We start from the raw sequence: 25,536 nt of genomic DNA on the forward strand, positions 1-25,536 counted from the left end.
TCTTTGTGCTCTGTTTTGAGAATATCTGGTAATAGTTGCCCATGCCAGTGCACGCAAATAGCCTCGTTTTGGGGTATCTTAAGCCTTTCTTGTAGTTGTTTTTTCACGGTTTATTCTCTGCTTCCCACGGATTCTTTTGGGACAGATGGTCCATCAGATCCTACGATGCGTTTTGTATCATAAGAATACCTAGACCTCATCGAAATCTATTGAAATACGAAAACATTAACATATTCCAATTGCGCTCAAACTTTGGCAATCTTTAAATCTAACAAAACTAAACAGTTAAGGCGGCACCCCCGCCTGGAAAAATCCGACATAGATTTCTTTCGTTTGAGTTAAAACCAGCCTAATGCTACAAAGAAAATATTGAATTTTACATAAAATGTTTGATATTTTATCAACTTTTATATTTTTGCATAGTTTAATAATACATAAAAAATGGTATTACAATACCATATTTGTATACCTTACACCGCACTGTCGTAAGAAGTCTCAATAACAAAATAATCTGCTAAAAAAGAAGATTTTTGATGATTTTTCCAAATTCAATTGACAATTTGACGAGTTTTATGACAATTTTCGGACAAAAACTCTTTGCATATTCTGCATATTTTTTACAATTTAACATATTTTTTGCATGTTTATGATATGACCCCAAATATCGAAAAATTGACCCGTAAAACGCCTAGATCCAAAATTTGAGTCAAATCGGATAAGCAATAAAAAACTTGCAAAAATCAGATTTCTATTCATGGGTAACAAAACTTTTCCACCAAAACTTGTCAACATAGGTCCATGTTTTGGTATAGCCTCCATATAACGATACCTCACCATTTTAGATATTTCGAGATTTTAGCTACATTAAAAAAACTGTCTGTAATTTGACATTTGAGATTGCCTGCAAACACGAAATTTTTCCACCACAAATTGTAAACTTAGATCCATGTTTTGGTATAGCCCCCCATATAACGATACCTCCAGATTTTAGGTATTTTGAGGTATTAGCTCCAGGTTTTGTCTTAACTAGTAATTGTAAATCTACATCTGAGGTTCGCAGTGGTCATAAAACTTCTCCACCAAAATTTTTTAACACAGGTCCAAGTTTTGACGATATTAGCAAGATTTCTTGTGAGCGCTACCTATAATTTGACATTTGAGTTACCCAGTGGTTACCAAACTACTCCAACAAAAGTTGTGGACGTAGTTCCATATTTTTGCATAGCCCCCATATAACAGTACCTTCCGTTTTTTACGCATTTTGAAATTTTTTGCTACTACCTGTAATATTACATGTTAGGTTCCCATTGGTAAACAAACTTCACCATTAACAATGAGAAAATATCAGTCAGCTGTTCCGACAGAGATATGCCATCAACCTCGTAGCTAAAGATATAAGCAACCACAAAGCAATAAATAGAGGTTTTGGGCTAATTTTTCTGGAAGTTTGGATTTGCCCCCGTACGTATTACCCAATTTAGTTGGTACCGGCAGTTTTTTTTGCAAATTTTAGGCCATTATCTCTAGAAGTATGGATTTGCCCCCGAAAAAAAATTTGCGCCCTTGCAAGGTTATGACCCTTCGAAAGTGATCGTGCGCACCATTACATATATCGAACATTTTTGAACTTTTGTGGGAAGTACCTGTATGAGGAGTCTATATTCCAACGCGATCTATGCCTGGAGGTGATATTACCATATGCATGGTTATGACCCTTCGAAAGTTGTCCTGCGCACCATTATATTGAACATTTTTGAACTTTTGTGGGAGAGGTATCGGAAGGAGTGACCAATATGGCCCATTCGAACTAGGGTGTCCAAAAAACCGGTTTTTCCAAACAAAACGGTTTTCGCTTAACCGAAATTTTCAATTTTTTCAAAAACCGCTTTTCGGTTTTCAAAAATTTTCAACCGGTTTAAACCGGTTTTGTAAAATAGGTACAAAATGGCTCATAATTGACAAATATTTGATTAGAAATGTGCGGAAAGGGGTAAATTAAGTATAATCAAACATTTTTCAACGGTGGCAAAATACCCCTCAGTAATGTTGGCGACATTTCCTGAGTATTTCAGCCTTGAAAAACTTCTCCACAAGTGGTGTCTTAAGACACGCCGTTCGGACTCGGCGATAAACAGTAGGTCCCATATCATTGATCTAAATATGAATCGGGGTGCACTCATTGATATGAGAGAAGTCTCCCTTGTCCCGTATGGGATGTTGTGGAACAATGTTTGTTGTACCCTTTACAACCTTTGATTCGACAAGTTCTTCGTTTACTGTACTAATTCAAAAACGTATGGGTAACGTCATACAAACTAACTTGCGATATTACGTATACGCATTTGTTTCATAGATCGTTCAGTTGAGCGAGATTGGCACAACTATACATTTTACACAAAACATTTTTCCAATTTAAAGGTATCTGACATTTACAACTTGACCCGTACCTTGTGTTAGTTAATTTTAGTTTACGTTCAAGAATATAAATTTATTTTAATATTAAAAATATTACTATATTTTTAAAACCGGTTAACCGACACAAATAACCGGTTTTTTCGGTTAACCGAAAATGACGTTTTTGGCGAAAACCCGGTTTCGGTTTTGTAACTCAAAACCGGTTAACCGGTTTCGGTTTTGGACACCCTAATTCGAACTTAAACTAAGGTTGGACAATATATAATGAATTAAACCCGACCGGTTGCTTCGTTTAAGAGTTATCGTGCCAACCAATCAGCCAGAAAGGCGGACGGATGGACATTGCATTCGCACCCCCGTACTTCCGGAGAAAATGGCCTGAAAGCTGTAAAAACCTACTATTGCACCATGTGTTGTGGATGGAGCACGCAGTAACTCTCGGGCAGAAAACCTATTCAATTCAAAATTTGGTAATCGTAATATTTTGCCCAAAGTAAATTTAAGTTCCAGGATGGGCCTTATCGGCCCACTCCTTTGTGTACCTCTTCCACAAAGTTCAAAACATTTCGCTAAAATGGTGCGCAGGATAACTCTCGAAGGCAGCAACAGATTAGGTCCATACTTTGGACATCGTAATATTTCTACATAGATCAGGTTAGAACAGGAGGAGGCATTGTGACTCACAAGAGAGCCCATGTGCTCTAAGTGAGCGTAAATTTGTTATCGCTCACAGCCTGTGTAGATGCTAACACGTTGTGAACAACAACAAATTTACGCTCATTGAGAGCACAAGAGAGACCCAAAAATGTTCTCTGCCTCACTCTGGGTTAGAATATGGGCTATATACGTCAAACCCTGTAGTGGCTGGTGCGCACGACAACTCCTGATCCGAATACTGCGTTGGTCCACACTTTGCATACCGTAATATTTCTTCCAACATGAGATGAAATTCGATAATGGTGCTCATAGGTCCACTCCTTCCGGTACATCTTCCACAAAAATTCGAAAAAATCGCTAAAATGGTACTACCCACAATATCTCATAAACGGAGCCATCGATTTTGTCCAAACTTTGGATCTCGAAATATTTTGTCCAAACTTAGTTTATGTTCAAAAGTGGGCCCTATCGATCCATTCCTTAGGGTACCACCCATACAAATGATAAACATCTTTGATTAGGTGCGGTTAAGAGTCTGTGCGAGAATTCTTTGGAAATTTTTACCGAAGGTACTCCTAGTAGCCCTATTTATAGCGATATAATGTTTTTCGTGGGCAAGTCCATGTTCCCTGATATAATGGTCCTATTGAGAGGAACGACTCCCAAAATAAGACACACTTCCTTAAGGTACTCCCCCGCAAAATCTTTGAGATTTAACCTAGTCCATATCTTTGTCGTCAAGTTCATACGACAATACTTTTTTTAATTATTTCAGTCATATGTTAAGGGTATTAAGCTATTGGCAAAACCGATATTCAGCACATTGATGACCGTAGCCCGATATGACCTATTGATATCTATGTCTTTATAGATTTGTAACCTCTTAGGCACCTTATACTAATGAATGACCTACTCCCTTCTAACAGGGTTAAGATATGGTCGCTTTGTCTGACGCCATACAATCATAAAGTAGTGTCTTAGCACAACAATTTTCAGTTTGACATTTTGCTCTCTGATAAACTTTATGTGAGTAACTCAAGATGTAGAATAATCATAACGTCCTTCGAATATCATTGTTATTCTCTCCTTACACTATTTCAGTTCACATTTTTATAGAAGAAGAATCGATATACCATTGTACTTTTTTGGTTGTTTTTAGTGACGACAATGGCAACCCTACTACACACATTTCAAGGTCATGACCAATCCACCAGACGACATGTGGATTTGTACAACACAGTTGCATTTGAGGCTTTAACTAAAATCATTCAGTTTGAAACAAAAGCTCTTGTGAATTCTAACGAAAAATGCTTTTAGTGTTCGGTTAGAAAAACCAAAATCAAATAAAACAACTGAAGAGTACTTGCCAAAACGTTTCGAGTAGTTGCAAATGTTTATTATTCACAATCGTATTTGAATGACAACAGAAACGAACGAATCTATGGCCCCAACAAAAAAAGAGCTATTCGCCACCCAGCACAATACAAAACATGTAGCGTAGGTAAGTATTCGAAAAAATATTGATTTTTTCAGTGAACGAATTGCTGTTATGTGGTAGTGCACAGTGCGCCGTTGTTACACAATACAGAGATGCCACCAACGATGGTATTTGTTTACTCTGAAAAATTTCAACGTAAGTGTAGCATATTCTATGGCTGCTGGAAAGCACAAAATGCAACAACCTATGAAATGGTGATATGGAATTCAATGAGTGCCTACTTTTAGGCTGAGGTAAAAACAAACTTTTTAACGCAACTAAACGAGCGAAATCAATTTCGTTTAAAAACAACAACAAGAACAAACCGAAAACATTTAACACAACAAGTTGCTTCAACAAATACAAAGTTTTGAACAAAAACAAGCAAACTATGACATCGTCAACATTTCATATGTACATACGAACATACATATTTCGATGGATAGAATTTAAACAGAGTTGTGGATGGACATGTACATACGCAGAGTTGTGGTTGGATATAGGGATACGGATATGATTTAATGGCAAAATTTTTGGATGCTTATTGAATAAATAAATAAAATTATTATTATATCCTCACCCTTTAGGCTAGAAGTGGAAAATGGTAAAATCCAAAAAAGTTTTAAACCCAAATATTTTGATCTAATCGAACCAAAAAATATATTTAGAATAATAGTTTAACAATAAGTTTTTTCTCTTTTGTTGTTGCTAAAATATGAAATTTATAGAGCCAATGTTTATAATTTTGGTTCCATATTTTTTAGACGTTGTCTAGATTCTGTACGTATTTTTAATTTATTTTTTTAGAGGGTTTTACGGACTCTGATGTAGTATAGTATAGATTTGCTCACAGATTTTTTTAATTTTCTTAATTTTCCGCGAAAATAAAAAAAAAAATTAGAAATTATGGTGCATCTACGGATGGATGTCAAATGCTGTTACTAATATATGCATGCAAAGATTTTCTCAATACAACAAATAAGAAATTTTTAAATATCTTGTTCTAATAGTTTGGCTTAAGGTCATAAAGAAAAAAACAGAAAATATTTTTTGTTTATAAGATAATAACAAGTAAAAAAGTATCAGTCGGCTTTGCCGACAGAGATATACCCTCAACATATGTGAATTGGAACTTTCATCTACGTACAGATCGAATGTATTTAGGTTTTTTTCAGAATTTTGTGGCTCTTTTTGGATATTTGAACTTGTCGACAAAAATGTGGATTAGGATTAAAGTTCAAAAGTTTTGCTGAGGAGGTAATGGACCGACATAGTGCATAACGGAAGTGGATATTATTTTGAGAGTCATATCCTTTCGATAGATATCGCGCCCACTAGTCATTTCAGTGGGTTATCGTACAACTGTTGGACCGGTATGCCAGGAAGCATGGACTTGTCCACGGAAAACATATATGGCTGTAAACAGGAGCACAAAAAACATCATCGGTATAAATTTGCAAAGGATCTCCGAACAGACCCTAAACGGCACTCGGACACAAATGTTGAACTTTTGTGGGGGAGGTATCCTAAGGAGAGGACCGATATGGGCCATTTTAGAAGTTAAACTAAGTTTGAACAAAATATGACGAAGGCTAAATTTTGGGCCAAATCGGTTTATCAGTATCTCCAGTTACTACATATTGTGCCATAGGGTTTTTTTTACAACTTTTGGGCTGTTTTCCCAAGAAGTATGGACTTGTCCCTGAAAAAACTCTTACCGTCGTAATTGAGACAGTGATTGCAAGTTGCTTCAACAGAAATCAAAGTTAGTCAAGAGCAGGTCTTAAAGTGAACTTATCCTAAATTTTGTGTGGGAGGTATCCGAAGGAATGGACAAATGTAGTCCATGTTCAAACCTGATCTATATCTGGTAGATATATTAGGATGCGTATAGTATGGACCAAATCGGTCCTTTCCTTCAAGAGTTATGGTGCGCACAATTTTTTCGAACATTTTTGAACTTTTGTGGGGGAGGTACCTGAAGGAGTGAACCGATATGGCTTATTTTCCAACTTAAACTAAGTTTGGACATTATGAAGGCCAAATTTTGGATTGAATCGGCAGATCCGTTCGAGAGTTGTCTTGCGCTCCAACCACTACACACATTGTCATGGGGGTTCTTGAACATTTCAGTTTATTTTCTGTGTGGTTTTGCCCCTGATGAAACTTGTACCGCCGTATGGGGAGCAGGTCCTAAACTGAACCGATTGAGTGGGTTCCAATATGACCTCATCTAAGTTAGGCAAAAATTTCACGATGTGCAAGGTATGGACCAAACCGGCTACTCCCTTCAAGAGTTATGGTGCGCACAAATTTTCCGAACATTTTCGAACTTTCTAAAACCATCATTTCGATGAGGCACATTTTGCCGGTATGAAAGTGCATATACCGCTATAATTTTTACGCGCATCCCGAAGATTTGAAAACAGAATTTTTTCCTTAACCTCTATACCAAAAATCGAAGATGTACTCGCAAAAATTGTTTTAATTTTTTTTTCAAATGGAATTTTAAAGGAAATTTTGTTTTTACCACTTTTATACGACCAAGAATGTACCTCATCGAAATAACGGTGTTAGACGCCGAGTATGTTTGGGCGAAATTCGTTTCAGACTATTTGGAGTCGATTTAGCTGTCCGTCCGCCTGTCTGTCTGGCTGGTGCGCACGATAACTCTCGAACAGATCAACCAATTCGAACCAAATGTTGGGTATCGTAATATTTTGTCCAAATTTAGTTTAAGTTCGAAGATTCGGTCCACTCCTTCGGGTATATCCCCCACAAAAGTTCAAAATTTTTCTGTAAAGTGGTTTGAACTATTACTCTCGTAGGGAGCAATCGATTTGGTCCAAATTTTGCACATCGTATTACTCCTTCCAGAAATAGATAGGGTTCAAATATAAGCTACATATATCGGTCCACTCCCTCCCAAAGTGTTTTCTTGCGCAAGTTCATACTTCCTGAGATATTGGAATAAAAGCTCCAATAAACCCGGACGGTCCCAAGTAAAATGGAAAATCCACAAGATAACTCTAGCAGGGAGTTTCTGATTGACCCAATCTTTGCACATCGTATTGCTTCATCCATTCATATATTAGTTTGGAATATGGACTATTTCGGTCCCGTCCTTATGGCACCTCCCACACAAAATTTGGGAAAAGTGCCGTTTGAGGACTCGTATCGGATCTATTTGAAATTTTTTGCAGAAGGTTGTTTTACCGGTCCTTATTAAAACTATACAATTTGTTTCTGGAGTAAGTCCATACTTTCTGAAATAATTCTAAAAGCCTGCCTGCACATATTAAAATGGATAGTAGTGCGCAGGATAACTCTCAACATTTTCAATTTTTTTTTTCTAAACTTAGTTTAACGTAATTTATTAGTTCGTGTTCTCTCTAAATCAGAAGTTTGCCCACTAAAATTGTTGGTAAATGTCAATGATTTGGTATAGCACCACATTATCATCCATACCTACAGATTCCACGTATTTTGAGGCAAACTCGTGATACAAAATTAATATATTTTTATACTGCATAATTACACTGTGCGACAACAAAAAAATGACAAAGAAAACTGAGTAGATTATGAAAGTAGAGCTACAAATATGAGACACGTGTATCGGCGTTTTTAAAGTTTACATCGGAAAGTAACCAAAGTAGACGAGGCAAGTTCCACCCATTTCTAGTTTTTTTTTTCGAAAATTCGAGTTAAGATATCTTGGAGTCCTTGCATTTTAGGTATATAGTGTCTTTGGGAACTTTACAGACGAGGATGTGTGTAATATTTTTGTTTAAAATTTTAACCCTCATGCGGTTCACCAAAGGGGTCTTTTTGATCCTTTTTTCGAAAATCTCGCAAAAACTCCTTTAGAATGTGATCATATCAAATTCAAATATTCTACAAAATTGTTCGTCATAAAAGTTTACTATAGGTCTCAGGACACACCAAATCTGTAAATCTTATCTAATCGCCAGGAATCTCTAAAAATGAAAAACACGTTTCAAATTTGCATGTGAGAGCCCTTATGACCTATATTTTCACTGGTCCATAGCAATATAAGCAACCAATGGCTTATCCTAATTACGTAATTTAAGTTAAAGGTACTAAAAATACGAAATTTTACGATGTCAGATGGGTTTTCTACATTTTTCAAATAAATATTCATCACAAATATTTCTTCTGTACGAATTTATAACGAAAAACTATCAATAAGATATTTATACTGTCAAATCGCAACGACCATCAGGATAAAAATTGTAAAATATGACACAAACTCTATATCAAAAACAAGGACTGCTAAGAATGTTATATGTTATGGTTACAGATTTCTTTTATTCAGAGACTCATAGTGAAATTTGATTTAGAACATTTCTTTCTTTAACAAAGTCCCCAAAAATTGACGGATTTTGTTAGATTTAGATCAACTCTGGAATTATGTAAACTTAATAGTCCAAAATTAAAACAAATGATTTCATTCTAAAATTTATAAATTTGTAATCTAATTTTTTTGACACTTTTTACCTAAAACCAAGTTTTATATTACTTTCATGTGTCAACTCGAAAAAGGAAGGAAAAAATTTCAAAAAAAAAATTGGAAAATATTTTCATGTTTTTCAGCAAAATTGATACTGATATTTTAATGATATGTAATGTAAATAGACATTTCATTTCTTTATTGACCCATAGTGACAATATTTTTGCCTTTGACGTCATCTCTCTTAAATTAAGTTTTGAGGGACAATTTTGAATAAACTCAGATGAAGTCCGACTTTAACCCTAAAGCGTGTTTATCATTTTTAGAGATTTCTAGCGAATAGATAAGATTTACAGATTTGGTGTATTCTGAGACCTATAGTAAAATTTTATGACGAACAATTTTGTAGAATATTTGGATTTGATATGATCACATTTTAAAGGAGTTTTTCGAAAAAAGGACCAAGAAGACCCCTTTGGTGAACCGCATGAGGATTAAAATTTTTAACAAAAATATTTCACACATCCTCCTCTGTAAAGTTGTCAAAGATAATATATACCTAAAAAGCAAGGTTTCTAAGATAGCTTAACACGAATATTTCGAAAAAACTAGAAATGGGCGGAACTTGCCCCGCCTACTTTGGCTACTTTCCGATGTAAACTTTAAAAACGCCGATACACGTGTCTTTCACCATCTACTCGGCTTTTCCCATAATTTTGCGACAAATTTACTTTTGTTGCACAATGTTATTGTGTTTGGTACTTTTTTGGTCATAGGTTAAGGGTATAATTCCGTCAGCACAACTGACTGATACTTTCTTACTTGTTAGTTGTTCATATTATAATTATGAAATATTTTTGAAATATAAACAGCTTAATAAAATGTTGTTAAAATTGTTTGTAGATCGCACCACAGAATTCAATTATAAAATACCACGAGACTTGCCAAAATGTTCAAGGCTGTCGTTTAAATAATTTAAGTTTTCAATGCTTGTTCTACTTTCTCAATATATCCTGTAATGAATGAAATATTTTCTTCTCGTTAGTAGTTAAACTTACAATTTATGTTAATTTTGTTAGAATGTTGGTAACGCCAACTAATTAGTTAAATGCAAATTAATCCCACTTTAGTAATTTGTTGCTCATATTTCCGTAAAAGTGGAACTTGAAATGTTGTTGAAATATTTGAGAGTTATTTGCAAATAATTAATTTTAAGCACTGTTCAATGAATGTTTAGTATCGATAAATACGTTTGTGCATTTTGTAAGTAGATGATTATATAAACGCCATATTACAAGTACTCGTAGCAAATAGTAAATACCCAGCAAAAATTCGGATCCGGTAGTCATTACGTAACCCATTACAAAGTAATGTAAACAAACTTCTTTTCCCATTATTCTGAAAAGTAATGGGATACTTCTTAAAAAAATTACAAGGCAAACCTACTTACTTTGCGCCTCACTAAGTAATGAGGACGGTGGCACAGTGAGTGTGTGTCCGACTATAAATCCTAGGGTTGTGTGTTCAACGCTCACTGTCAGCACGCGAGTTTTTTTTTTTTAATTAAAAAATAACAGTTCGTGGTGCACATGTGCACTGTACATTTAAGTTCTTAAGCAACCCTTAATGTTTGTGTGCGTGGCATAGTATGTAGTGTCTTTGGCTAGAAATCAGAGGGTTCGTGTGTTCAACTCACACAGAAAGCGAAATAAAATAAAGTAAAATAGAAGTAAGAAGTGTGATGAAATTAAAAAAAAATCTCTACATCAAATGTTCTAAAAATAGATTTTTTTCACCTTACTTTTCAACTTCTTGTGGCCACAGAATAACTAGTTATTCTAGTGGTCATAAAATAACTACAAACTGAGTGCGACATGCCCTTGTAAAAATAATGGGGAAGAAAGGGGGTTTGCGAGTAGTTACGGCTGCCAAAAATCCCTTACAAAACCCATGATTTTAGGAGGACTTTTTTTGCTAGGTACACATACTTGTTATATTACTACAATTTAGTATTGTATATTAATATAAATACGTATGTATTTACTTAAGTATATTTGTTAAATGTTTTGATGGATTTTTAAGCGCCAAAAATAAGCTGACTTTTAACTTAACTTATTAACTTAAAAGTAGTGGAAGAAATCGGCTTTTGTTAAACGAAACAAGTTAAAAAGTATTAGTCGGCCCTCAGGGGTATACCCTCACCCTGTGTCACAATAAAACTAAGCAAACACAGTATGGGATGTTTTTCCAAAACATGACTGTTGTAACGAGTACGGCGAGAACAATCTGAAATAAAGTTTAAAATGTATCTCAACCTGTTCTAAAGCTTTGATGTTTAAACGTATGTGGGCTAGGCACCGAAGGAAGTGGACCGATAAGTCCATCTTCGAATAGTGGCTGTGGGGTTTTTACAACTGAATCGGAATAGTCAAAGCGGATTTGTTCAGAGTTTTTAGACCGTTTGTCGAGAAACATGGATTTGAACACGGAAACCATTACTTGGTTATAAACAGGACCAAAGAGAAGTACTTTCGGTTAAAATGTATCTCAGGAAGAATGGACTATCCCCGAGCACAACCTATTGCAGAGTGCACTTGTGCCAAAAATGTTGAAAATTTATGTACAAGCTACCCGATATTGCCTATATTGAAAGCTGATGGACGGACATGGCTAAATCACGTCGGTGTAACCCCCATTTAACTCTACCGCCCGATTTCATGTATTTTAATGTTTTTAGCTACATTTTCAAACTGACTTAGTTATAATTTGGCATTTAAGGTTCGAAGTGGTAAAAAAATTGTCCACCAAAATTTTTGGACATAGGTCCAATTTTTCTTAAAGTTCCCATATATCGGGATTAGTAGCTGGATAACCACTATGCTGCAAAGTGTAGCGTTTACCGCCACACTAGGAAACAGCACTTAAATCGAGGAACTCCAGAGGGGAGGGGTGATCTCGCCCAAGCAATCTTGACACATGTGGTGATTTATTTATGTCCGTGCTGAGTGGCATCAGAGGCGGAGCCCTGAAATCACTGACATTTACGTTGCAAAATATGGGAATATTTTGAAAATGTGTCCATGTATAAGAAAATAACTCTCGGAATTGGTTGCAGTCGCACAGTGGTTCAGAAATCGATTTTCCTGGCCAAACCCCCCAATTTTTTTGTCGTCACCGATTGTTAATTTCATATAGAATTTAAGGAAACCCAAAAATTAGGTCAAATTATTAGAAGATGTGGGTATGGCCTGCTCCTAAATATGTCAATTTCAGTTTAGTATTGTTTTAACGAATAAGCGCAGCGTTTACACGAAGTAAGCTATTTCATATTTCCTTAGGTACTAAATGTTAGTGAAATTCTAACCTAAGTGAACAAGAACTTTTAAGGAGCAGCGTGGAACAAAGATTCGGTTTCGCAGAAAGTTGTCTGATAGCGTCCGCTTTCTGTCCATATATACTTTTGTACAAGCCCGTTCCGTCCGTTTAACACTTTTTTATTTATTTTATTGAAATAACATGGGTAAAAATATGTGTTTCTATACAGTTTCCCACATTAATTATAGTTTTTTTACATAGAGGGACATTTTTGTACCCTACTCCACACCGCGAAATATTTGTCGTAGACCCCAATGCGATATAGCGATGTTTGTCCGTCTGTCCATTATAAATTGTAATCAAACTCCAAGCCGCAATTATGGACCGATCGTCACGAAATTTGACATGGAGGTCGATTTCACGTCAGAATGGATTGCTATTTTTATTGGTGATGATCGTGAAATATTTACGGGGTGAAATGGACCAAAAACAAAATTTTTATCCGAATTTGTACGTGCTCTGTAGGTCGCAATTAAAGTCCGATCAGCGAAATTTTAAATAAGGTGTGAGCTTATGAACGAAAAGAAGCTTGCAATTTTACATGGTGATCAGATAGTTTTTAGGGGGTGAAATGGACCGAAATTTTTGTGTGAAAATTTCCATATATGCCATTTATGTTAATGTACGTGCAGCCTAGCACATATATACAGAAATTCCACAGTTTTAATTTTAGTAACCATAACCACGCTACAGTTCGCAGTTATGGTTTAATAACGACAATTTTTTACACGAGGTAAGAATTTTCGTCAGGGAAGATGTTAATAATTTTGGATAATAAGCGCATTTTTGGTCTATATTTTATTTCTAGGAGTCATATTTCGGAAATAAACTTGAGACCCAACATGAATATATAACATGAATATAGTATTTATACCCTACACCACTATGTGGGAAGGGTATTATAAGTTGGTTTTGGCCAAAAAGTTTGTAACGCATCGAAATAATGGTCGTAGACCATTATATACCATTATATATACCAAAATGAATGTCTCGACGAGCTGAGTCGATCTGGCTATGTGTGTCCGTCCGTCCCCTCGTCGTCGTAAGGATGTTGACGAGGGTCCCGGAGGGGAATAAGCCTATTGATTTTGGTTATGGTCGGATAATATTCAGGGGTCGGAATCGGCAAAAAACTTATGTGGATAAAAAGACAACGTTTTTTCCAAAGCGAATATCTCAGCTTCTGTATGGGGTATACCAAAAGCAGAAGATATCACAATAGTTGCAAATAAAACCCAAATTTTCGTTTTTGCGATTTTAAGACTTTCCAAAAACAAAGCCTGGCTATGAAATTAGAAAATACCGTCTTTACAAGGCCAAAAAAAGGAGATATCGCAATAGTCGGTAATGCATGCAATTTTTCCAATTTTTAGGAAATCACGCTAGCGGTCGTATTTTTGATCGGATCGTCACGAAATTTTGGGGGTAAATGGGGGTTCGGAAGGGAAGGAGACTACTGATTTTGGTGATGGCCAGGGGTCGGAATGGGCAAAAACTTATTTGGAGAAAAAGTCAATGTTTCTCTTTCCAAACCAAATATCTCAGCTTCTATAGGGGATATACCAAAAGCAAAACCTGGCAATGAAAGAAGAAAATATCACATTTATAACTATGTAAAGTAGGAAGGTCGTAGAACGTCAAACAATGGAGATATCGCAATAGTCGCTAATCTAACACAAGTTTACATTTTTGCGATTTCAATTATAATGACGAATATCTCAGCTTTGTTTGGGGAACTTCCAAATGCAAAGCCTGGCTATGAAAGTAGAAAATCACACCTTTACTACGATGCAAGGTAGGTTCGATAGTAGGTTATGCATTTCAATCGGTTATGCATCTCATTTTTACATTTTTTGTAATCACGAAATATTGAGATAAAAAGGGAGATATCACAGTAGTCGGTAATGTATCGAATTTTTCCATTTCTTGTAATCCAGAGCTGAGCAAAATCGAGAGAGAGGCAAATTTAAGAGAGAATTATTATTTAATTTTTCTTGATGTTTCATTACTTATTTCAACATTTTTTAAACATTAATGTTGTCCAAAATCGTCCACAATGCAAATTATTAAAAAATACAAATAAAAAATTGCATAAACTTTTAATTGTTTATGGTTCACAAAAAACTAAAAGTACGTTTTCACAATTTGCCTGTGTGCTAGCACACAGGCGTGCTCACCCCTATTGTAATCTGTAGCGTGATTATAAAAAATGAAAAAAATTGGTCGCAATTTTGATCAGTAGTGGGATTCTGTAACTCATTTTTGCTGTTACCGAGAAAAATCGGTAAAATTAAATCGCAAAATTATGACTAAAAGCATAAAGAAAAGTTGGAATCACTGTTTGTGTCGGTAGAGGCTAGCGACTACTTTTTATTCATCGTTAACTTACCGAAAATGTTCGTTAATTATCGAAATTATAAGCATTTTAATTTTACCGACAATTATCCATAACAGCAAATATGAGTTACAGAATCCCACTACAGGGCTAATGGGGCTCCCAGAGAGGAATGAACATATTGAGTTTGGTGGTAGTCAGGTAATATTTCCTAAAAGAAATGTTTACCAGTGAAAATCTTATGCACATTGGTAGTGGTGTAGGGTATCACATAGTCGGCCCTGTCCCGATTATAGCCTGTTTTATTACAGTGTTTTATTTAACTTGCTTTGATGTCCGTTTAGTTCAAATCTAGTAACTCATTTTCCACACAGTTGCAGTTGACCGATCGAACTGAAACTTTGCACACTTTTCAGATTTGGATGACAATACGTGAAAATGAAATCAAAACCAATATGGGTCCATTTTATCCTATATAGAGGTACCATCCGATTTCAGGTGCTTTGAGGATTTTGTCTTCATAGTTAGTCCGAATTGGCTGTAACTTGCCATTTGGAGTTCCCAATTGTACAGAAACTCCGCCACCAAAAATTGTGAACATTTGAAAATTTTGGTGTAGCCCCGCTATAACGGTACCACTCCATTTCAGGTAATTTCAAGTTTTTATCTACATTTTCGGTCTAAATTGACTGTAATTTGGTTATGGACATCTCAGTGGTCAAAAATATATTTATTAAAAAGTAAAAATAAAAAATAATTAAAAACAATAATTTTCAGTGTTTTATTTTTAAATGCACTTAAAACTAGAAAATAATTTGTCGCTTAGCTTCAACAAGTACAGTCTTCCTCAGAATGGAATCTCTCAAATAAAACGCTTGCATTTAAATTAAAAGTGGTGGGTGGCAAAATTGAACTGTAACTGCAATGTACTTATTGAGGCTAAGCGACAAATTATTTTCTGGTTTTAAGTGCATTTTATTTTTTATTTTTAACTTTTTAGTAAATATATTTTTGACCACTGAGAAGTCCATAACCAAACTTAATTTTTAAATTATTTTTATTTTAATTTTTTAATAAATTTTAAATTTTTGGAAAAATTTTATTTTTTAAATTTTATTTTTTTAATTAAAAAAAGATTTCTTTTGTGATTTTATGGTTTATTATATTTTTAATATATATTGATATAAAAAAGCGCTTATACTTTGATGCAAAATATCAGTTTAACTTTGACTTGAATTTATCTGCAACTACTCGTACTAGACCGAATTTTACCGTTTTTGATTCTGTCACACACAAGAATACTTTGAAAATATATTTATCCGTTTTAAACTTACAGAATTTTGCCCAGTCGGTAAATAAGTGTTTATATGCTACACCGAAGTAGAGATGGACTGTACTAGAATATTATACAACTGAACCTTAAAAATCTTAAGCATTCATATCAGACTAATTTGAAAAAAAAATTGTACATATTCATTAAACACATTTTACACTTTCATTTAAAACAAGTATTTTTTGGGAGTTTACGTCATTTATTTGAAAAATATTTTATGGAATTGACCACTTAAATTATGCATGTTTTATAACACATGTTAAATGTAAAATGCGTTTTAGGAACCCTTAATTTTCGTGCGCGTGGCACAGTGTGTAGTGTGTTCGGCTGTAAATCGGAAGTTCGCAGATCGAATCCAATAGTGAGCAAAATAAAATAAAAATATGAAGTGTGTTGAGATTAAAAACAAATTGCACCTCAACTGTTCTAAAAATAGAGCGTATATTTTTGGCTTATTTTTCAACTTTTATTGGCTATAAAATTACCTGTTATTCTAATGGATATAATATAACTAGTTATTCAGATCGAAATGTCATTGTTAAAATAATTGGTTAGTAGAGAGTTTTGCAAGTAGTTATAATTACCATTATTCGGTAATGATTTGTTTTTGCATTATAAGCTGACTTTTATAACACAACCTTAAGATTTTATAAAAAAACCCATCCCTTCAATAGTAATATATGTGTGTCTAAGTATAAACCTTCATGCATTTTGCCTTTCATTACACTACATATGAAAAATATTATGTATGTACCTATATTACAGAAGATGGTGCCTGCTTGAGATTTGTGTTTTTTTAGTTTTATTTTCATGTTAAGCATCAATGTCAGTGCTATTCCCCTGAGGTTGAAACTAATTATAAGCATATTTATAATATCCATTATCATTAACACTGACACATTCCAAAGAACCCAATTTGTAATGAGGCACGTTTTTGGAAACCGCAGCAAGTACTTGTTTGTGTAATTTACAGTGAGGTTTTTTCTTTGTAGTTCATAAAATATGAATAGTGTATAGAAAATGATGTGTATTAATGTCTATATCCTGGTAAGATGTAGTATTCAAGACACTGAGAAATTGATAGAAATATACGAAAAATTATGTCATATATCTTCGCTGAATTCCCCTTAATTAAAAAAAAAAACTAATAAATAGATTTCCAAGTTCAAATCGGGAAATAAATTTAAACAATCAAAAATAAAATTTCTTAGAAGTTAACTAAGCTGAACAATTAGTAGTTACTTCGTGAACACTTTAAACTAACAATTTCATAAATCAGTAATCTATTTATTATTTTCTAAAATGAATCATGTTTACATTTTAATAAACTCTCCACACATTTATCGTTCTATTCATGGCAAACATTTCAGCTATAAAAATTATTTATAAAATTGTATTTCCTTGAATAGCAGAGAAAAAAATTCTTGTGGTCAAGTGCAATGACGTTGGTTTCTATGTCACTGTGACGTTTTCTCTTCAACTGCAGCAAATAAAACTAAAATGATAAAAATTAATTACGACTTGGGTAAAAAAATAAATTGTAATTAAGCAAAAACATGTTGATCTCTATTAGCCATAGTGGCGCGCAAACGAGTGCCGTGATGCTGCTAGTCCGCACATCTCCTGTGTAGTTATGGAAATACTGAAAAAAAAACAGAAAATTTCGTAAAAATGTGGTAGACATATCGTAAGTGTTATGCTTAAGTGTTCCATAGGAAATTTTTCTGTTTCACAAAAATAAATATAAAACAAAACATATACATATAACAACAACAAAATTTGGAAAATTGTATACTTATATCTTAAGCGACCCGTATGACATGTATTTTATATGTTATGCTAGTTATTTTATATTTTTTTATAGAATTCATTTATTACAAATAAAATAGTTACAATTTAAGTTATTATGCCCCAGCGCCTCGTGGGTTTTTTTGGGCTTTTTTTTATAATAAATTAAACAATTATTTAAATTAGGAGCATTAACTTGACTAACTGGCACCTGTATTTATTTCCTTTTCAACATTTAAGAAGGATTTTATAAAGTGAAATTAAAAATTTGACATTCGTATGTACTCTCGCACGATCAACCGGCATATTTCTACATTTCAACTACAACTGGCGCGTGAACAACATGTTTTGTTTAAGCTTCTCAGTTGAGTAATACAAAAGCAGAGAGTGATCAAAGCGGTGGCAGAATTTTATCGTTACGTTTTGTGGTTTGTAATTTTACAGTGGGGGAATGTGTGAATGACGGATTTTAGTTATCAGTCAGTTTTATCCATGTTTTTTGATGGATGGTTTCTGTTAATGGGCATAAATTACCAAAAAGTATCAAGAAGATAAGGCATACAATTGTGCCACTAATAGTACGTTTAGATTTACGAAACCCACTAGATTTCAAATGTCAATTCTATTTCGTATACCTCAAATAAACCCTAGTCATAAATCATGTAGATTTCGTGAATCTAAACGTATTGTTACCGAATTAGGATTTACGGTTTAATACCGTGTAGATGTTGTTTTATTCCCCGATAGGATTTGTACCAAATAAAACAGGGTTCGTTTTAGACTACGATTCTATAATGCTTTATTGACGTTATTCACTTCAGTTATTCAGCAAGACTTTGTTTCTCTACTAGCACACAGCTAACTCTCCAGTAAGCAGAAAGCTTTACTCTATTTAGGTTACTTCTTTACTTGGCCTTACGGTTTAAATCTCGAGGTTTATTAGCAACTAACTCCCAATAGCTCCTTTCTCTTATTTATATGTGCCCGCTGCTACATAGACTGTTCTAGTCCCCTCGATCTGGGAGTTTTTTACAATGTTCAGACGAAACGCAAACCAATTGGCCGGTGAGTATTTACCCAACTAAAATTTTTTCCGAGTTCTCTGATTTCCGCTTATTTCTGAATATTTTTTTGTTGAAATTTGCCGCTTTCTCTTATATATTTCCAGGAATTGGACCGTTTTTTTTTATATTTTTTTAAGAATATCTGCACATTTTCTTAAGTATCGTAAGAATCGTCATTGCAAATTCATTCTGATTTCTAATCGATTTTCTAAAGGCTTTTTTTGTTTAGTTGTCGAAAAACAAAATGACTGGTTATAAAATTCGCATATATAATTTTATTTTTTTTTATAATAATAATATTATAATTCAAACTAGTGTTGATAGCTTCAACATAGTCTTGTACATTGTTCTACTATTAATCACAAATTGATAACAACAGGCAAAATCATTAGAACGTTTGAAATTGTAAATCCATAAATAGCGCATTAAACGAAAATTGGCTCTGAGTGGGATTTGTTCTGTACAGCACGACCCAAGATTTTTTCCGATTTTTTTTTCAGAAAATCTGAACTATTCTTTGAATTTTTCCAGAATTTAATTCCGAATTCGGACCGATTTTCTTAAGAAAATCTAAACTTTTCACCGAATTTTCCAGAATTTTCTTCCTAATTCGGACCGAATTCGTCGCAAAACTCTAATATTTTTTAAGAATTTCCTTAGACAATTTTTTCAGAATTCGGTGACTACGTCCATACAACTTTCGTACCGAACTCGGTACGAATTCGACATCAACATCGGATTTTTTCAGAAATTCTGTCCAAATTCGATACGAATTTGGAAAAAAATGTTAGCTAGGTACAACTAAGGGGCTGGTTTAGTAAATAAGGGAGAGGAGAAAGCGTACAACAAGATCATAGCAAGCATAGAAAAGTAGTGATTGAAATTCTTATAGAGTAATTGTTGTTGTAAAATTGATTTAAATGAACCTAATGCTTAACAAAAATTTATGTTACAATTCAAATTCTGCCTCTTCGAAAATATGATTGGACGAAATCTGTTTCAGACAATTTGAAGTCGATTGAGCAACGTCCGACCGTCTGTCTGGTGGCCTGGCGCTCATGATAACTCTCAAACGAAGCAACTGATAAAAATTTGGCATTCGTAATATTTTGTCCAAAGTTAGTGTAAGTTCGAAGATGGGCCATATCGGTCCTCCACTTCCGGTACCTTCCCCACAAAAGTTAAAAAATGTTAGCTTGTAATATAACTTTAAGGCAATGATGCACAAAATATTATGTGTGACTGTAGTATTTGTGCCATGAATCGACGCTAGAGTACTGCTTTTTTCATAGCTGCTTTAAGGCATAGATCTGCTTCGAATATGGACTATATCGGTCAACTCCTTCGGGTACCTTCCACAAAAAATTCGTAAAAAAGTGAAGTTTAAGAGCTCCTATCGGATCGTTTTATGGTTAAAAGTTTAGGGTTAAAATATGAACAATATCAGTCCCGTCCTTCGGGTACTCCGCACACAATATATAGGAAAACAACAGTTTTAACAGCTCATCGTTTGGATTTTTTTTTTCAAAAAATTCTTCTTGCGGTTCCCGTTACGATGGCGCAATATTTTCGGGGCAAATCCATTCATCCTGAGATAATGGCCCAAAATCTCAAAAAAAAAAGACTTCCGGTTTGAACCAAATTGGGTAGTACGTAAAATAACCATCAAAAGAAGAAACCGATTAGATCCAAACGTTATACATCGCATTACTTCCCATCAAACCATTAGTACCGACATCGTAACGAAATCGGAACAAAATACGCTTCGTAACGAGCGAAATCGGATCGATTTCGTTCAGAATTCGGAACAAAATCGGAAGAAAATCTTTTGAAAATTCGGAAGGCGAATTTTTTCCTCCGAAATATTGTACAGATTTCAGAACGATTTGGGAATAATGTCGTATGACAATCTGAGGTACCTTCCGAATCTTCGTAAAGATTTCTGAACAATTTTGGAATAATGTCGTACGAATATCGGCGTCTCTTTTTTATTGATCAATTTTTCTTTGTTATGTTTTTTATTGGAAGATTGTAATTTCAGACGTTTCTAATGGTTTTCACTTTTGTTATCATTTTGTAGTTATGGTAGAATAATGTAATCTTTGTGTACGAATATGTTGAGTCTATCACCACTAGCTTGAATTATGTTATGTTGCAATTATATTTAAAATATTTAAAAACTGTATATGCGAATTTTATAACCAACCATTTTGTTTTTCGCAACAAACTAAAATGTTGCTTGTTAGATATATACAGAAGGTGGTTGTTGTGCGAAGAAAAATTTGACATATCGATCCGAATTCGTATCGAAATCGGAAGAAAGACATTTGCATATTTGCATCCGACACTATCTCCGAAATCGGAAAGAAATCTGAAGGAATTCCCAAACAAAAAAATCGTATAGAAATCAGAACGAAATCTGATTGATTTTGCTTCCGAAATTGTTCCGATGTGTCGGACATGGTACCTTCGCAAGGTAGCGATGTTTGATCCTCGGAACCATCGATGAATGTCTTCATCTTTTACGATGTAATCAATGTGGTTTCTTATTATTGAACTGGCGACAGCCAGGTGAATGTCAAGCTACTTAAATCTGCTTTTGCTAACTACCATGTTTTTGCCGCTGTCAAGTCCATCAACCTCATTCCATTGACAGATGTTTTATTGCAGAGACTGAATTTCCCGCCTGCCAAACATATTCTCCTTCCCAATTTTGACATTAAAATCGCCTAAAACAATGCTAATGCCACATCGGTTCTAGCGCTCGTAAAATATATCTTTGATCTGCTGGTCCTCGTCATCGGTGGTGGCATGAGCGCAAATAAGACTGATGTTGAAAGATGTAGGTTTTATCCGAATTTGTAGCACGTCTTCCATACACCGGGGCGAAACTCCTCCTAATTATAAATACCCAACCCAATTCGTGCTTTATATCATGAAAGCTATAATACAGTACGTCACCATAAGTTGTTGTTGTGAGGTATTACCCAATGTATCGTACTTCATGTATGGCAGTAAAATTGGACTTGCAACTTGAAAACACATCAGCCAGTACGTAGACTGCATCTTCCTATTAAATAGTCCAAACATTTCACATGTAGATTCGTAAATTATGGTCCTTTTATAGGGCTGAATTATTAATCCGACGCCCAACCTAAGTTTTTATCGTTCTTATGAGCGAAAACGCCGCACATGTTTATAGATGGGATTCTACCCGGTATTTACCCGAAACTTGGGTAAATACCAAATAAATATCTTTTTTGGGTGTTTATTTGGGTAAATAAAATTTTATTTTGAAATCAAAATTTTGTTTTTTCTGTCAGACAGAAAATCAAAAAGAATACCAGAAAAGCGGTAAAACCACGCGGACTAAACTTTTTATACATCAAATTGGTCGTTGGAGTTGCTTGTGCGAAACAGTTAGCGAAGAATGCAAAAATTATAGCTTTTTCGAGATTATCCGCTGAAATCGTGGTTTAATCCATCTGATATATCATAAAGGTTGGATTTCGATCCAGCATTTATGATTTTCAGCAAGAAGATATACAACAAACTGCTCTAAAAGTTGTCAAATACCGAAAATATGATGTCACAATATATGAGATATTTACCAAAATGTGGACCAAAATTGATCATATTTTAACTTGGCCCGATATCCAAAAATGGTAATTTTATTCATAGTCATTTAAAATTTGGTAAAACACAGCGTTTTTGCATCTAATTTCATGATTTTAGTTTCTATAGTTTATACCCACAATTTGGGTAAATACCCGGGTATGTACCCATTTCTAACCAATTTACCCATTTTAATGGGTTTTTACCATTTGGGTATTTACCCATTTTCCATCTCTACACATGTTAGCACACTACATTTAACGGGTTTTAAAGCTCTTAGAATAAAACCAAACACTGTAAAGAAGAATTTCCTAAGTTTGGCTGTCTAATTGGAGTAGTTCTCCCATAGATCTCGCATCATAAGGGAGCGAAGAAGCGAACGAACTAGCCAGAAAGGGCTAGCAACGCAAATGAGCATAGTTGATATCGTCAACTACTATCTATAGCAAATAGAGTCCAGACAGAAATATATCGAATGTCAAAAAGTATATGGTCACTTTTGGGTACAGTTTAAAGCACGACCATTTGCACTTAGATGGTCTGCCGCTCAATCCCTGGCCACAACATCAAAATTTTCGGCAGTGGCAAATCGCCACAACCTAATGTTGGCCCATCTATAAGTGGTGTCGTCAGGCGTGTTCGAACTCGGCGATAAAAAATAGTAGGTCCGATATCTGAAATTTTTCTTGTTAAGGCGAAGATCGTTGATTATTATTTTTTTATTAATTTTCTAGCTAGAGTTGAGCAGAAGGATCCAAGATTTTTTGCAAGGGAAAAAGGAAAGCCAAAGAAATTCCCTCCAATTTTCCGGAAAACCTGGTCAAAAATCGAAAAAAGCGTGTAGTTATGAAAAAATATATAGGTTTCTTTTTAAATAAGTGGGATAAATGCAGGTCAAAGTGACCCCTTTTGGAATTTTTTTGTTGTCTTTAATAATTGATGTCCGTACTTGATGTCCGTTAGCTATAATTTGACATTTAGGGTTCCCCGTGACCATTAAACTTCTCCACCAGAAATTATGGACATAGGTGCTCGTTTTCTTATAGCCCCCATATAAGGGTACCGCCCGATTTCTGGTTTTAGCTACATTTTCAGGCCGAAGTAGCTATAATTTGGTATTTAAGCTTTTTAGTGGTCAAGTAACTTCTCCACCTAAAATTGTGGCATAGGTACTTTCGCAACAGAAAGAAAACTAATAACTCATATTAGGTCAGAGTATTTCATGGTGGAGGGCCGAACTTAACGCTTTTTAACTTGTTAATTTTGGTTAGGTAAGGTATAGCATTTCGGTGTATTCTAGAACCTTGAACAAAAATTATGGCAAACAAATTTGTAGAATATTTTGATCTGATACGATCACAATTTATAGGAGAAGGGACAAAAAGAACGCTTCAATGACCTCTGAGGGTCAAAAAAATATGAAAACTGAAACCAGCGCCCCGAAAAATATTGGATCCCAAGGTTAGGTCAAAATCTATTCAGTTTTAGAGTTTTGGCCAGTTTTTTCGTAAAATTGGACACTGGGCATTGACGGTTTTCACCGTCTGAAATACCAAATTACAGCCATTTTAGTAAAACCGTTAGATGGGGAGGTACCCTAATAAGGGTCATACACCAAAACATGGACATATGTTGATCATTTTCTGCGTGGTGGAATCCATTGAGAATCCGAAATACAAAGAAACGGCGGCCACTTCAGTAGGAAAATGTAGCAAACCTCTTCAAAGTATGTAACTCACATCGGACCATATTTACTATATATATAAAATACCAAAAACCAGTCGGTACTGCTCTATGAGGGCCAATTCTCGCAAGAAATTTTGTATACTCCTAGTGAAGAATAAATAAGAAATTTCGATTTCTTGGACTTGGACATTTCGGATAAAATATTCAAACTAGATATATGCCGACAATTCGCCGTAGAAATATTTAGAAGATTAGCGAAAACTAAATAACAAATTTCAACCATTTCTGAATAATATGGCTATAGATATACCCTGATTGCAGGACAAGTATAGATATCTCAGACTTTAGAGATATTCAGTGACTACCTTTCAAAGTTTTCCCACATTGGTTAATGTCTTGATGTCCTGAAACTACAATTTTATTGGATTAAACTGTTAAATTGTTATGGTGAATGGTAAATGATCTTCGAACATAACAGCGTTTTTACTTTATATGGATTCCCCATTTAACACTTTATTCCCACTGTGTAAACACAGCAACATTTCTCATGGTCGCTAAAGATCATCATCGCTTGTGGTTGCGCTTCCGCAGACGCTGGCGTTTACACATAACGTTCGCAGAATAAACAATATCGATTCAATAGGTAATGTGCATCTCAGAATATTCGTAGAACATTGGGAGAGGATCACCGAGTGTGAGTAGTAGTGGACATAAAGAAAAGTAGAAAAAATATAAACAAATAGGTATGAAGACAAAACAAAAAACCCAAACTAAAACGTAAGACCTTACAACAATGAGCGAGGATAGTCGGATGTGAACCTTTGACGAAAACGGTACGAAACGTGCGCGTATAACAAATTAGAAAAACAAACGAATTAAGAACCCACATGAAAGTGATAACGAAATTCTAAAAAGAGTAAATTAAAAGCAAAATATTAAGGCATTCATAAAAATTACAAGTGTCATATTAAAATGTGTAACAATTAAAAAATCACAAACAGGTGTTTAAAAATATAAAAAAAGTTCTAAATATTTTGAGGCAATAAAAAGCCAAACAAATTAAAAATTAAACAGCCAATGAAAAATAATAGCCGGCTTATTTAAAAAAAAAAAACATAAAAACAAGCCTTTCAAACATGTGCTGATCCAATTACAAACAAATTCATGTTTAGCGACAAAAACGCGTCATACATTAATGCATGAGCAATGTTCGACAAATTACCATAGTTATCAGTAGACTGCGGAATCCTATGCAAATGCATATATGGTTAGGATGGTCGTAGAGAAAATCTGATTAGACAGAAACTCGTTTTATTGCAA

The 25,536-nt window shown here is 34.5% G+C and overlaps 1 protein-coding gene across 11 annotated transcripts in view; it reads left to right on the forward strand.

Moving 5' to 3' along the window:
* The first annotated feature begins 4,284 nt into the window (after positions 1-4,284).
* Positions 4,285-25,536, forward strand: part of LOC141389991 (sodium/iodide cotransporter) — a 459,732-nt gene continuing 438,480 nt past the window's right edge. For 3 of the 11 annotated variants that reach the window (XM_073962376.1, XM_073962360.1, XM_073962377.1), the window contains exon 1: positions 24,954-25,217. The gene's annotated coding sequence lies outside the window, so the exon portion shown is untranslated. Of the gene's footprint in view, positions 4,574-24,951; positions 25,218-25,536 lie in introns of those variants that run through there. The other 8 variants (XM_073962374.1, XM_073962368.1, XM_073962359.1 and 5 more) reach the window with 6 other exon arrangements.

This window comes from Musca autumnalis, unplaced genomic scaffold (assembly GCF_047663935.1).
Source record: "Musca autumnalis isolate F117 unplaced genomic scaffold, ASM4766393v1 scaffold_1, whole genome shotgun sequence".
Lineage (NCBI taxonomy): Eukaryota > Metazoa > Arthropoda > Insecta > Diptera > Muscidae > Musca > Musca autumnalis.